The sequence below is a fragment of the Dioscorea cayenensis genome, chromosome 4 (assembly GCF_009730915.1).
Source record: "Dioscorea cayenensis subsp. rotundata cultivar TDr96_F1 chromosome 4, TDr96_F1_v2_PseudoChromosome.rev07_lg8_w22 25.fasta, whole genome shotgun sequence".
In the NCBI taxonomy this organism is placed as follows: Eukaryota; Viridiplantae; Streptophyta; class Magnoliopsida; order Dioscoreales; family Dioscoreaceae; genus Dioscorea; species Dioscorea cayenensis.
This window is the reverse complement of record NC_052474.1, coordinates 20,752,629-20,768,873: the sequence shown is the minus strand read 5'-3', so window position 1 is coordinate 20,768,873 and position 16,245 is coordinate 20,752,629. Positions and strand designations below refer to the sequence as shown.

Sequence of the window (16,245 nt, the reverse complement as noted above, 5' to 3'; positions counted from 1 at the left end):
CATTCATCCCATGGTGACCATGGCGGTGTGGGATGTCTTCCTTCCTCGTCGAGATCATTCTACGAAGTGTTGTCGTTGGATATTGAGTCAACGTTTGGCGGTGTCGAACATTTTCGAGGATGTACTTGAAATCATGCGATCAAAAGGAATTTTGACTTCAAATTCATAAAGACGAAAAACATCGGGTGGTCATGGAATGCTGACTCTGATGGTTGTCGTTAGCGCCTTCATGCATCAAAAGTATAACAAAAAAATACTTTGAATCAAGAGCAATCAACCCGTCATACATTGCGGTGGTGGCATAGGTTCAGCGTCACATCCGAAAGCGTCGAAAAAATGGGTTAGCGCATGCAGTGATTCGCGAAGCTCGAGGACGCGTCCCTTGACGAGGCCATCGACATTCGAGGAAGGACGTGTGTGTGGGAACATGGTGTCCACATACCATACTAGCGAGCTTGGTTGGGAAAAGAGCATGCCGGGTGGTCCTCGGCAGGCGTTGACATCTCCAGTATGATCTGTGTTGCTTTGGTATGTGGATAAGGTGGTGAGACAAATCCGGCGGCGTTGCGATCGTGGAGAGAGCGGTGATCGTTTTAAAGCGTGCATTCTTTCTTCGGTGTGTATTGTGGGATTCGAGAGGGCTTGCGGGCCGGCTAGCTTTTTCTCGATGGTACCGCCTCCCTGGAAAATATCGGGGTACACTCACTGGGCGCAGGGAAAGATGGTAACAATGGTTTTTCCACGTCGCCGGTATAGATCGACAATGACGACCGATCGCCAATTGGACTTGGTTCATATCTAAGTTGGGCGATGCCTTATCGAGGGTGGAGATTATCATGAGATAATTAGCCTTCGTCTCGAGACGAGTCGAGGGGCCTTGTGAGCGCGATTGCGAGAGTCTTCCTTCTTCGCCACACGCGTCATCTGTCTTCGACATTTGGAGGCGATTGAAAGCCAATGTCGGACTTGGGAAGGCATTGAGGGAGGAGTCTTTGGTCTATAATAGCTTCCGCATTGCGTGGGCATCCACGGCTAAAGATTTCGATGATACCGTGAGATGAACTGCAGGCCGTATCACTCGAGCTCATCACGGTTGATTAATAAATCCGGATATGGCACATGGTGAATTATACTGTTCGGGAGGTGATCGTTGGGGTGAGATGTATTCGAGCGTCGCTGAGTCGTTCAATGCTTGGATCAAGGAAGCTCGTCAGTTTTACCGGTGGCGAAAATGGTCGACTCCATAAGATGTCGCGAATGTTGATATACACTCAACATTTAGTATTACCCTTTAAACATTCTCAAATCTTTGTTTAATTACACTTTTTCGACTTTAAATATTAATCATTTCTGTTTATTTAATTCTGATAATGTTTAAACATGTTGACGAATTATTTAACCATCAGCATGCCTTTGTTTAACCTTATTTGCAGGTTCGAGTTGATGCGCATGTTATGTAGCCAGTGTGAGCAAGCGACCAAATGGGAGACCTACTTATGCCCGGACATACATTCGAAGTTAGAGATCATTGTTGAGGGCGGACCCGAAATCTTACGTGTTGGTCGTTGTGTCGATGATCGATTCACGAAGTGATCGACCAATGCAGCAACTCCGTGGATCTCGCCATCGGAACTTGTTACGTATCGAGGTGGCAAGTTTATGGTATCCCTTCGAAACATGCTTGCGCGGCTAGACAATGCAGAGCGGACACCAGCGTACATCGATTTATTAAGCGGGTACTTCAGCGTCGACAATTACAAACTGGCAGTACAAGGAAGCTATATTCCCATACCCGGCGATAGCGAGGGCCTTGAGCCGGAAATCGTGAGCTTCGTTCTGCGACCGCTGTGACTGAAGAAAAGCTGGGCGGCCTAGGGCGAAAGAGGATTGAGTCATGAGCGTTTGATGTCCGTGAGTTACATTACGGCTACGCGCAAGGATCCGGTCACGATCGAGCGATCTTGCGATGAAACTGTCGCCCGACTAGGCGTTAATAAACCGAGCGATGACGAAACATTGTGTATTTAGCAACGAATTGAATGTATTTTACGCGGAGACATTGTTATTTTAAGCGGATACTACTGTAATTTGAAATATTTCAAGCGATGTTTTAAGCGATATATGGTATATTTAAACAATGAAAGCGAAATGTACACAACTTCTAGCGTAAATTAAACAGATGAAATGAAAGCCGAGATGAAATTTAACCCTGCCTTACGATTGAAAACAAACAAAATTTACATTGAGATATACAAAGTCATGTTCTTCGAAAACAAAAACAATGAATTGAATTGTGTATTGATGGGCAACTTTCCATATTTAGTTAAACAATGAGTGCATTTATTTAAAGCGGAGAAAGTGTTATTTTTAAGCGGGATACGCGTAATTTGAAATATTTAAAACTCGATGTTTTAAAGCGATATATACTTATATTTAAACGATGAAAGTGAAATGTACACAATTACAAGCGTAAATTAAACAATGAAATAAAAACCCGAATGGAATTTAACCCGCTTTACAATTCAAAACAAACAAAATTTACATTAAGATATACAAGTGCATGTTCTTCGAACACGAAAACAATGAATTAATTTGTCGGATTACATTTGAAAACAAAATTGTGATCGAGATATACTAAGACATGTTATTCAAAAGCAATTTAACCAGCATGGCGACCCCGCACTTTGTCATGGGCAGCGTGTACTCCCTCCTTAAGTATCGCGGGTAACATCTATGTCCCGAGGTAAGGAAACGTGCATGCGGTGGCCGTAACTTCTCACCCATGATGGTGCTCGATAAACCGCGATGGCGTGAGGCAGGGCGCAATCGGCCTTCCTTATTTTAGGCGTGGGGTTTTACGTAGCAGATCTTGCAGTGGGTACTGCGTCGGCAGACTCGCCTAACTCCGTATGTCGGCCAAAGGTCGGAATAGATTCCATTGTCGAGAGATATGCAAGTCGAGATTAGAATCTGGGATTTAAATACCAAGCAGATATGTCGGACATAATTAAAGAACTTACCAGTCAGTCAGCGTCCTTATCAGTACCCGGACGTGAAGAATAATACATATTCTTGTTTATACATTGTCGAGGGCGACGACATGGAAAGTGGCCATTCGTGATTATCGGGAGGATGACAATTTGAACTTCATGCGAGTTGCTTGCGGCATCCCGATCATAGCCATAGTGTGTGTCATGTGCGTCGTCCTGCTTTGAGCGTAAGCAGCCTAATGATCCGATGATGAGGCAGCGCTTCTTGTAAGAGATATGGCTCTTTGCTTTCAGTGACTTTTTGTATTATGCATCTGAGCGTACATCAGCATCATCGAGTGACCGTCTCCTTCCCTCGGCGAGCGTGTATAACGCTGCTCGGCGTGTGGTCGCGGCAGTACGTCGTTCTTCAGCACTAGCAGTCGTTTGAGGTTAAGCGATATGCGATATTAGAAGACCATATTGTAAATATTTAAATGATATTATCAATTGTTACATGATAGTATATATAATTAAGCGGTAAAGGCGAAAACTTAAATGATAACATAATGGTATTAAACACTATTAATTAATAGTTAAACACTATAAGAAACCCTTTTAAACAATATCATCAAAAAGCGTTACATTTACCGTCATGCATGAGGCGGTTGAGGAAGATCCTCGTCAACTCGCTGTCAGTGTTGTTAAGACGACTCGAACGACCCGATTTCTTCTTCTTGAATAAAAAGCTTTCCGAGCAGTCGGTCGATTTTTGATTGGCCTTCATCATCTCTCGTTGCTCGGGTCGGGGTCTTCATCAGATCTTTGCTCGATCGCGGGGGCGATGGCGGCGACATCAGTACCGCACACGTCCTTACATTGTTGTTCTTGTTGTGGGATTGTGTACAGCCCGATCTTGAGGACGGCGGCGGCAAAGCATCAACCGCATGGACACTTCCTTCACATGGTTCTTGTTGTGGTGGGATTGTGTCCTCGCTTGGGCTGCGAGTCTTGTCGGCGCGGCCGCGGCAGCAGATTCGGCGATCTTCTCGGCCGTGGCCATGACAGCGTCATGGGAGACACGCTTAAGCTTGTTCTTGACCTTGAGGGTTGTGTCCATCTTTGATCTGCCAGATCTCAGCGGTAGGTTCCAGCGGGTCGGCGATTTCATCGAGAAAGGAGTCGGCGACCTCTCAGCCGCAACGGCAGCCACATCATCTACGATGTCCTCCAGTCGTAGCCATGTCATCAATGCGGCCGGAACTTCGATAACAGCGTCAGTAGCCCGATAATGTATCTTATTATTCTCGTCAGTGAAAGCCGCGGTGGAGACAGGCGATGATATTCTCCTCTTTTTACGCAAAGTCTCTTGAATGTGAGCGCCTGGAATGACCTTCCCGATGATGTCAGCGTACATTCAAATTTCACGCCTCGTTCGTCCGGGTGCTCGAGTTCTTTCGAGGATAGAGCGCGGCCGTTTGCAAAGCGTCCTTCCGAGCGCCTCCCCGCAGGCGAGCAAGCCCCAGAAACTCGATCGTCAATATCACGCTACTGCTGCGCCAAGAGTTCGCGGTGACATCTTCGCCCAATGTCGCGGTGGGGCTGCAATCCGTGAGGGGCTGCCGTGATGCAGGGGCCCTGTCGTTGTCGTGGTAGGGGGGTTGTTGCGATGCGCGCAAATATTTCTTCTTGACGTTCAGCGGAACCGATCAGAAACTAACATATGTATAAGCCAAAACAATTTCGATGAGATCATTCATTTTAAACTATAAAAACTATATATTTAAGCGTTATAGAATATAATTAAAGCGGAGAACAAAATATTTAAACCGGTATGAATAATGAGTTAAAGCGGTAAATACTAAAGTTAAGCGCTAAATAAAATGTTTTAAACATTAAAGACTTATGTTAAACATTGTCCATGATTTATTACCTCTTTTCCATCGAGCGATGACAAGCTCGTTTCTACCGTCGCTTGCTTCCGGTAAGTACTTTCACCATAGCACAACATCCTTGGGATCTTCTAGAAACGGACTTTTCTTCCCGTTCGGTCGACTCAGTAAAACAGACGTTAGCGACGAGCAACCCTTAATGCTGCCATGTGTTGGTGCTACTTCCCGTGGCGTCTATCTTGCACTCCGAGCGATACGCTGTGGAATATCCTCCACGCCGGCATATGTGCGTCTGCGCCCGTGCGTGTCGCCCCGATGGTGGTAGATCGTCAGCGTAATCAGCGATCCGATTCGGAGCAAGCGTGATGTATTTGGGAAGAGGGGCGTCCCGCATGAGTGCGCCGTCGAGAGTTTGACAAAATTATCTTCTTCCTCCTCCGTCGAACAAGTTGCGAGGTGCTCTTGATGGAGTCTACTGGTGTCTCTCATGGGTCTTTGATAGATCTGCAGTCCTTGACGGCGACTGGTTTTCTTCTTACGAGAAGACCCATCTGCGTCGCCATCGTAGCCATGAGACCGAAAAACGAGGGCGGCATCTTGAGGGTGCAAAACTCGGCGAGAAGCTTTCCCGATCCTCGAATTTATTGAGTGCGACCATCGTACCTTTCTGCGAAAGAGAATCAAGAAGAGGCCCTCTCTTGGTATATGGCTTCCATCTCAGTGAGCGGCGCAAGCGGTGTCCTTGAATAATCTCCCGAGTGTCGAGGGTCAGTATTAACTTCGATTGACTAAGGTCTCCTTGGCCGAGTGTCGAAATAGCAGCGCCCGTTAACTAGGTTGACCGCGCGCTAATCACAAGCCTGCGACGATAGCAACACATTCGACGATGCGATGATGACAGTTTAGCGGAAATATAAGGTTTTTAAGCGGTAAACTCTCGATTATTAAGCGAGAGATATAAAAATGTTAAATAGAGACCCATTTTTGTTAAGCGAGGCGAGAATACTTGAGCAGAGACAACAAATGTTAAGCGTAACATCTCATTTCTTAACGCGTCGACGCTCGTTTGTAAAGCGCAACCATATCAAGCGAAGCGGAAAGTGTACATTATAAATATTACACGAAATCATAACAATCGAAAAAGCTATTTTCCCGATAGTGTATACATATGAAATCTGAAAACAAAAACAAAACCCTAACCGAGAAATCTCCTCTGAGACTAACAAAAAGCCCAGTAGAAATCCCCACTGAGACTTCGATATCTTCCAACAAAAAGCGGGGAGCACAGCAAAACCGAAAAAAATCTTTCTTTTGATAGCAGAGCAGTTAACGTAAAAACCATACTCAATACCTTAGATTGCAAAGCTGATGAAATGCCAACTAGTTGCGGGAGGGACTTCTCCTTGAGATCACGTGGAAAGGGAAAAGGCGATGAAATGCCAATTCTGGAGGCTTGGCCGGTAGAGACAACCCTGAGAGCGACTGGAAATGGAAAAAGGCGAAGGCGTGAGTTGAGAAAAAGCGATTAAGCGGGACTCCAAAGTAAATTCGTCTCGGGGTTACCCTCACGGAAAACCCCCACTTCCTCTCAAATCGCCCTGAGATAGGTCTTGCGCACGACTCACATCAAGGGCATTTTTAAGTCCAAAAATTTGAAACTCGCTCGGATTCGCATCCGATTCTACGGTTTGGGGTTTGAAAAACATGAAGCTTTTAAAAGGAGGGTTTTTGGGGATTTACGAAAAAGCTAAGGGGTGTTTTTGGCGATTTTACAAAACTTAAAGGGTTTTTGGCAATTTCCACTAAAAATTAATTATTTATTTAATTTAAATGAATTGGATAATTAGGTAATTGTAATTTTATACAGATTTTTTATTCAAATATCCAGTGTATGTTCTACGTATAAGCGTTATATATATTCAAATATCGATTTGACTAGATTTTTTACATCATCGATTATATTTTTATTTTTCAATTGTATATAGCATCTTTAGCGTGTGTAACTTGTAAATCGTTAGAAATATTATAGTTATTTATAGAAAATTTTTATATTAATGTTTTGGTAGGCGAAGGGATCACATGAGGGTGAGGGGAGGATTTTTCCCATGAGGGAGTCTATCAGGGAATCCCGCCCGTGGAGAGCGGGGATGGGGACGGGGATCTCATTCCCGCCCCACCCCACCCGCATTATAATAGGCCCAGTGTTCTTTTTATACATCGTTTTTAAGCGTCGAGCGTTTATTATTTTAACTTTCCAAAAATTACACTAAGACTTTACTGCTTACTCTGAAATTTAATATGAGAGAAAAATATGAAGATATAAATTAGAAGTAATTTTAAAAAAATAACTAATTTTTTATTAAATTATGTGAAATAATAACTTTTTGGTATATAAAAATTTGATTACTTCACGATAGATAAAAAGGAGCAGACGGAACAATGACAATAACAACAATAATAGTAACAATTCTTCTTCTGTCCTCTTTTTGTATTTTATTCTCATATATTTTAATCTATTGATGATTCTTTCTAAATATTTTTTTCTCATTTTTAATAAACAAATGCGTGAATATTCCTGCATTTTCCAGTAATTGCATACTTTAACCTTTCTTAAAAAATTAATTAAATTATACAAAACATACAAAAGAATGATACAACTCATGCATCTCTTCTCAAAATTCTCTCTGCGGAACAAGACTTACACCAATATATATATATATATATATATATTTCACTCACTATATCGTCTTCTTACTGCATCTGAAATCCCTGAAAGAGCACGATGAAGAATTCTGAACAGTCCGTCCGGGTTGTCGGCTTGAACCTGAAATCGGCCAGTTTAAACATAGCTATTAAACATAAACCTTATCGGTTTGCCACGATCACACAATGTGGCAGATCAAAAGAAATCAATCGAATGTCTCAGTAAGAAGCCCGGTCATCGACCAGTGATTTGAGTATGTTTATCTCAAAGGAACAATACGATAATGAGCAAATATGAGTAATCCGAGTAACATGCAGTGTCCTGCATCTTGATCGTGCATTTCTACCCCGGCTCCCTCATCAGCAGCCAACTCCCTCTGCAGAATGAATACGCTGGATATCTTGAGGCCCATCTGTGTAAGCTTCTCTCTGCTTTCAAGAAATTCACATGAACACCGCGAGGCACGTCATCCACAATTTTCCTGCGTATTTTGAAAGGTGCAACTGAATCTATGTATATGATATAAATCTAAACAAAAGTAATGCTAATGATGATTACCATAGATTTGTTTCTTCAGTGAAAGACTTGAACATCCTCAGAGATACCTTCAGGATCAAATATCCAAGAAAATTCTGTTGTCGGTGAAGCTTGAGAGCTAACTGGACGCAAAATTTGTCACCACCACTTCAAGAAAGTTATAAAATGTGTCAGATTGTAATATAGGAATCAAAAGTAAATGCTTATGGTGTTCAGCTAATTTCTGAAAATTACAATTAATGAGGATAGAAAACCTTGATTTAGTAAAGATTAATCTTCAATTTGGTATGCATATCCAAAAAGCAAATGACATTAAATCACACATTTGTATTGTTAAAAAGGCTATCAATGTACCTTTGCTACATCAGTAGAGAATCCAGCTTGCTCAAGAGCTTGCACAACTTCCTTCTTTGAAGAAACCTGTCACAGAAAATGAATATCAGATAATAACTGTAACAAGATTTTGAATTTGATAAGCCTGAATGATGGTTGAGCATATGCCCTTCCATTATTGCTCTTATATAAAGGAAGTATCTCACATTCCAGACATCATTCACACAGTTCAGTTTTAAATAAGAATTGACACTCTGGAAAATAAATCAACAAGGAAACATGCCTGCTTTGGCATTCGACTCAAGAAATCAATCAATTCAGCAGGGTGATCTTCACCATCTCCACCAGCATGGACTTTTCCTGGGGTGGAATCAAGAACCCATACCTTCAGGAAGAAACAACAACAGTAAAGATTATAAATTCCTTTTATTTATCATGGGCATAAAAACGACAATAATAACTTCCTTCAAGAAGGAGATTTGAAACAGACACCCTTTACTATTGTGACAGAATCTAGGCACATTGCAGAATTGGTAAAATACACAATGAGGTTGCCAGCTAAGGAAGAGTTTCTGTTTGTTTAACTGATGCTCATATAATAACAATTTTATTCTTACCCTAACAGGTCGTGCAAGAGGCTTTGCTGCTTGGTCCACCATGCTCAAGGCCACTTAAAAATGCACAAGATAACAGTTAGAAAACAAGAGCATTACGTCACAGAAGATCAAAAATATTGGATAATCAGGCTAGTGATTCATCTAGAACTACCTTTGCCACCAAAACTGTGGCCAACTAAAACTCGAGGTGTTACTCTAAGTTGAGCAACCTGTGCCACCAAAAAGAATTCAATGTTCAAACACCAATAATTCAAGATATAAAAGGGAGCACATTATAAATCAGCTAGAGAGAGAAGATGTTTTTCTATGATCTCAAGTAGAAATATATGTGTATTATCAAAAATGAGAAAGGGTGCCACAAAGTGGGTAGAAAAACATACAAGCTTTAGCACATCACGAGCTGCTGAAGCAACGGTATGTGGACCACGCTTCTTTATTTTTGCAGAATCACCATGACAACATAAAATCAACTAACAGAAACTGCATGATCAGAACATGAGTTTGTGAGCATGATAAACCAAAGTGATAGACAAGGACATTAAAAATATTGGCTAAATATCTGTGACTTTGTTTCCATATAGAGTACCATCCAGCTTAGCACAGACACAAGCACAAAGAGAATAATGAGATTATGAGTACTAAAGAAGTAGAACCACCACATTGGAAATTCTTGGGCCAACCGCTTTGCAAAAGATCCTGAAAAGACATTAAATTACTAACAATCAGAATTAGAATGTAGTAGCAAGAAAAGTAAAAGTAAAAGAAATCACATTTCTGTGCACAATGATGTTCATAGTTGATGTTTCATATCCCCTGGAAAAAACATTGGAAATAACTTCTTCAAACATTATTTGAGAGATCAAAATGGGCTAATAGTACAGAGGCAAGCCAGCTCGAAACACATCATATATAGCACAAACAACCTTCTTTATCAAACCGCAATATAGAAGTTCATCAAAATCATTCACACTAGCAATGATAAGAGCATTATTGAGAGTCCAACATTTAAAATCGAGATGCTAAGCGGAAGAGATACAGAGCCAAGAAAGACAAAACACACAGAGAAACAGAATTACCAACATGATGGCTACAATAAGATGAAAATAAGAACCATATAATATTTTCTAATCACACTTATTATCATTCTATTCTTTGATTGTACTTAGCTCCATAGAGAGCTAAACCTTTAGTGGGTACTTGGGTATTTGTGAACCTTAGGATGTATTCATTTCATTGAATCTCTTTATTATGCTTTCAATTAATTGATGTCTATTATTAGTTCCAACCTTGAATGCTTGATTGTATGAACATTTCCCCTAGAGTGACACTAGGGTTGAGAGTTCTTGTTGGTAACCTTGTGAGTGAGTGACACACCACGAGCGTTAGACAAAGCTAGGTTGGAGAGGGTTGAGAGGGTGAGTCGAGAGGTACAGGAGCGCCCCCTTTCCCCTCCGACGTGATAGATTCTACCTCCGTTCCTCGAGTTCTTTGCGGCCATAATAGAGTGAATGGTCTAAGGGATGATCCTCCGCTGGGGCTTAGTTGCGAGTGCAACGGAGTGAAGCGTTGAGGTGATCTTAGTATCTAGGGCTTAATCGTAGTTAGGGACCTTCCACCTGGACCAAAGGGTTAGGTCTATAATTAGGAAGAGATTTATCACTTGGAATCCCTAGAGCTCATTGCAACTCTATGCGAGTGCGAGATGTTGAGATTGTTTGATTTCTCCTCTAGGACATGTATAGAGTTAGGCATAGTTGACCTTAGATTTGGGACTATGTAATGAAGGATTTCCACGACTCACTATTGCATTGATTAGGAAGCATAATAGAGGATTCTTGCACTTGAAGTGATCGTCCTAGGCGGAGCATTATCCGAGTACCCCATCTTTATCGATTGCCTTACCTTCTCCTTTACTCGTGCTCTCTTACTTGTTGATTTTACTTTTGAGAATTGAATCATTGTCACACTTATCACTATTGATTTTTCACATATCTAAGAAGCGGATTAAGTGTTTTTATTCCCTACTCCCTGTGGATTCGATACCTGCTCATCCGGGATTATTACTTCGACAAACCCGTGCACTTGCGGGATATACGCAAGGGAACCTTATGAGGGACCTTTCTTCTAGATCAAGGGTTAGGTCTACAATTAGGAAGAGATTTATCACTTGAAATTCCTAGAGCTTAATTCAGTCCTTATTACGAGTGTGAGGTTGAGAGGTTGTTCAACCTCTCCTCTAAGACATGTAGAGGATTAGGCTTGGTTAACCCTAGATTCGGGGCCATGCATTAAAAGATGTCCCTGACTCACCATTGCATTAGTTAGGAAGCATAATAGAGAGTTCTTGCACTTGAAACAATTTTCCTAGGCGGATCAATACCCGGGTACCCATCTTTATCGATTGCTTTACCTTCTACTTTACTTTTGCTCTCTTTCGGGTTGTTTTACTTTTGAGAATTGAATCTTATCACACATATCACTATTCATCTTTCATATAGTTAAGAAGCAAATTAAGTATTTTTATTTCCTTTTCCCTATGGATACGATACCCCACTCACCTGGGATTTATTACTCCGACAACTCCGTGCACTTGCGGGAAGCCTTGTCAATGGGCGAGGTGACAACATAGGTGTTTTGAGCCGACAGGAGTTACTCTATCTATATTCCATGGTCTGGAACTTACCAATTCACCTGGGTACATAGTGGCAGACTTCATGAGGCACTAGGGTTGGTCTAGAACTTAGCAATTCACCTGGGGTATATAGTGGCAGACTTCATGAGGTACTAGGGTTAACATGGGAGAATGGGAGTATTATTTGATGGACCCTATGTCACTAGACTCATCCTGGGGATGGGTCTTCTGGATGCTATCCGAGGTGCCAAAAAGACAGTCGTCCCCTTCCCTCTTGGAGTCGATACGATTAGGTTGATGGGTTTAGTCCGCAGATATGGGCTTGGAGCATACATTCTGGTTACGCCTACCCCAGGGACAGCTGAGGGCTAAGAGGATGTAGTGGAGGATACACGGCAAGTTCCTAAGCCTGAGTTTGCACCAATGGAGACCGGGGCACCCCTTACAGCAAAAGAGACACCTTGGCGCCTGATACCCATTTTCACTATTTCTCGAACCCATGATCGTTTTAAGAGAATCGAGAGTGTTGTGAGTCTACTTTGGACCGAGATCACTGAGGTCTAGTCTATACAGGTTGCACAGTACGCTGGGATGATCGCGCATCTTGACACCATACTGCGGTTATTAGAGCGAGACGCGTCCTCGCCTTTCATCAGGACACCTCGTACCCCTCCTGCCCCACCAGCCTCAAAATCACCAGATCCACCGGCACCATTTAATTATGTACCACCGGCAGCAACAGTAGAGCCGACACCGGACGATACCAACGATTGATGCGTCTTTCTTTCTTTCTTTCTCTCTTGTTATTTCATTTTGTATTGTTGTTAGACTTGCACAACTCAGAAAGGATTTTCCTTTTAAGTATGTCTTTTATTTTCATTTTGTTGTCTCGAGTTATATTCATTACCTTATCTGTTATATACTCAAGCTATTTTTGTTTTTATTAAACTTCACTGAACCCCCTTATGTATGCGTGCATATGGTCTTGTCAGTATGGGACTTGAGAACTAGTCATGGCCACGGCCAATGTGGGCTGTGTGTGCTTCACAACCTATTGGAACTTTACTCCCAAGGATTTAGCTTCATCAAACGCAACATTAGGAGGTAGAGGAGTATTGTTTCAATTGCCCACTCCCACATATTTACTTGATTGCTATACTTTCTATTATGCTTGCATGTGTACATTGAGGGCAATGTACATCTTAAGTGTGGGGAGTTCTCTTTGCACATGTCTTTTACACAAGTTTTGATTGACATACATGTTCACGTAGCCAATTGTGGTTCACCTTAGTTGCAATGTTTGTATTCTTAAGTTTAGGAGAAATTTGAACATTGAATGATCTCATGCTCCAGTTTTCACTTGAATTGCTTGGAATTTTCGCTCGATTAATATTTGTGCACCACTCACTTATGAAACTCTTTTGGAAATTGAAATTTGATGTTTAAGGGACTAATTAGTTTTGTTTCTTGTTCCATTTTGCTAAAAAAATATATTGCTTAGTTGTGCATTGAGGATGGAAAGGGCTATCACATAAAAAGTATGAAGCTACTCACATAAGTCGGATACTAGTTATGTCCTAATAAGAGAAAGAGCTGTCTCATGGGATGAGTGAAAGCTACCACCCTGGTAGAAAAAGCTACCACCTCGAAAGTGTGAAAGCTACCTTAGCAGCCGCTTTGGAAATGGCTACCTTAGAGGATGTGTGAAGCAAATACCATCCTTTTGTTTTGTTATGCTTGTAGATAAATAAGTCGCTTGTACTTAGAACTTTTAGGAGTATACTTTGGGTTTACTTGAAGAAGTTTACACACACTTACATGATCTCGGCTTCATTGTCCTTTTTGATTCAAGTTTTTAGCTAGAGCATTGATTTTTTGTATTTAGTGTTGAAAGTTCCCTTTACTCATAGAATGCTTTCTTTGCATGCTTTGGTGAACCCTAAAGGCCGAGCATTTGAATATCTCTTTCTTCTATACTTCAATGTTTTTATTTCTTTTGTCGAGGACAAGCCAAAGCTTAAGTGTGGGGAGAGTTTGATAAGTGCTTGTGTGTTACTGAATGAGAAGTGTTCTTTCCTTATTATGAGCATTACTTTTATCAGGGTTTAGCGCTAATACATATGTATTTGTGTTTTTTTGTGCATTTAGTGTTGTGAAGCTGAGTATATTAAGAAAAGAAGCCAAAAGTAGATCGTGAACGCACTATTTGGTAGAATCTTTGAAGGAACAAACGCGAAGACACAATTGGGGCTCTAAGATATGTGAATGTGTGCTAACCTCCATGTAGTCAAGGCATTACAATGAGTTGGACGGGCACGAAGATAGTCGCATTTGCGTAACCCGACTTGTACATTAATAGCAAGATCATCACCAATGAGGACTTTGATTGAAGAAGAGTTGCGATCTACGGCATAAACGTGTGCCCGTTTATATTGCCTCGATGAAAAGTGTGGAATTGGGAGTGCTTTGGCAGAGACTATAGCAGGTACTGTAGCAAATCAATGTAGCAGTTACTTGTCACAACAGGCCATGTGCCTTTCTCGACCTGTATACTCCTACTAGCATGCCGTTCAGAGCAGGTCTGTGAACTGTCGTGGTGATAGCACAAGGGTACTGAGCAGACAGGATGTATTATACATGTACACCATGTTGTAGAGTCAGCCAATCCATCTGGGGCACATTATTGCTGAGTATCTTAGGCACCAGGGGTAGTACGCCAGGATTGGAATTATTTTCTTAGGCCCATACATCACCAGACTCATCATCGGGATGGGTCTACTGGACACCATTCGAAGGGTCGAGAAGGCAATCATACCTACTACCTTGTGCATAGAGACAATGAGACAGATGGGGATGGTACGCAAATAATAGCCAGGAGTTCATGTTCTGATTACATGTGCACTAGAGATAGCTGAGGCAGAGGGCGACGTAGCTGTGGGGTCTCAGCCGGTTCCCAAGCAGATGGAGATCGATGCACCACCAGTAGTACAAGAGCCGCCCCCAGTGCGCATGTTTTCTTCATTTTGAGCCAATGATCGCTGAAGAGACTCGAGAGTGCTGTAGGAGTGCTATTGACTGAGATTACTAAGGTTCACTTGACACATGCTGGGAATCACACAGAGGTGATGGCGCATCTCGATATGTTACAGCAGTTACTCGAGCAAGATGGCGCCTCACCATTTATTATGAGACCCGTACACCTCAGGCTTCACCAGTACCAGTCAATCCACCAGTTCTAGCATCGTCACCATCAGTAGCACCATCAGAGATGAACGAGCATGACACCAATGCTTGATGTGTCTTTACTTTATTCCTTTTTGTTTCCGTACTTTATTTTGGATTGTTGTTAGACTTGCACTACTCAAAAATGACTTTACTTCCGAGTTTATCATTTATTTTTGTTCTAAAAAGTATTTCATTGCTTTATCTTTATATAATCGAGTTTTTTTTTGTTTTTGTTGAGCTTTACTGAGTCCTCTTGTGTATATGTGCAGATGGTCTTGTGAGTATGGAATTTGAGAACTAGTCATGGACACGATCTTATGGTTGTGTGTGCTCTACAACCAACTGGGACCCAACTCTCAATGAATATAGCTCCATCAAATGTACCATTCTGAGTTTAGGGGATTATTGTTTCAATTACCCACTTCCACATATGCTTTTGATTGATTTTTATCCTATTGTGCTTGCTTGCGTACATTGAGGGCAATGTACATCTTAAGTGTAGGGGCGGAGTTCACATTACATATGTTCATTACACAAGTTTTGACTAAAATACATGTGCACATAGCAAATGGTAGTTCACCTTAGTTGTAATGATTGTATTTTTAAGTTTAGGGAAATTTTTAACTTTAATGTTCTCATGCTCTAGTTTTTACTTGAATTTCTAGGAATTTTTGCTTGATTGACAATTGTTGCACTACTCACTCATTAAACACTTTTGGGAACTCAAGTTTGATATTTAAGGGAGTAGTTAGTTTTTTCTTCTTGTGTTAATTTTGGTAAAAAAAGAGAAAATTACTTGTTTTAGTTGTGCATTTGGGATAGAAAGAGCTATCAACGATGAAGTATGCAGCACTCTCATAACTTCGGATACTAGTTATGCCTTAATGAGAGAGATGGAGCTATCTTATAGGGATGAGTGAAAGCTACCACCCTGGTAGAAAGAGCTACCACCTTGAAAGTGTGAAAACCACCTTGGCGGCCGCTTTGGAAAGGGTTACCTTAGAGGATGTGTTAAGCTACTACCATATCATTGTTTTGTGTTGCTTTGTAGATAAATAAGCCCCTTATAATTATAACTTTGAGGAGTATATGTTGGGTTGACTTGAGTAAGGTTACACACACTTACACGATTTCAGGTTTGTTGTCCTTTTTCATTCGAGTTTTTAGCTAGAGCATTGATTTTTCATATTTAGTGTTGAAAGTTCCCTTACTTGTGGAATGCTCTACTTGCATGCTTTGGTGAACCTAAGGCCAAGAACTTTCAATATTTCCTTCTTCTATGCTTCAGTGTTTTATATTTGCTTGAGTACAAGCAAAAGCTTAAGTGTGGAAAGAT

At 41.4% G+C, this 16,245-nt stretch overlaps 1 pseudogene; it reads right to left on the bottom strand.

The window, feature by feature from the left end:
* Positions 1-3,843: 3,843 nt before the first annotated feature.
* Positions 3,844-12,163, bottom strand: LOC120258766 (annotated as a pseudogene).
* Positions 12,164-16,245: the final 4,082 nt, after the last annotated feature.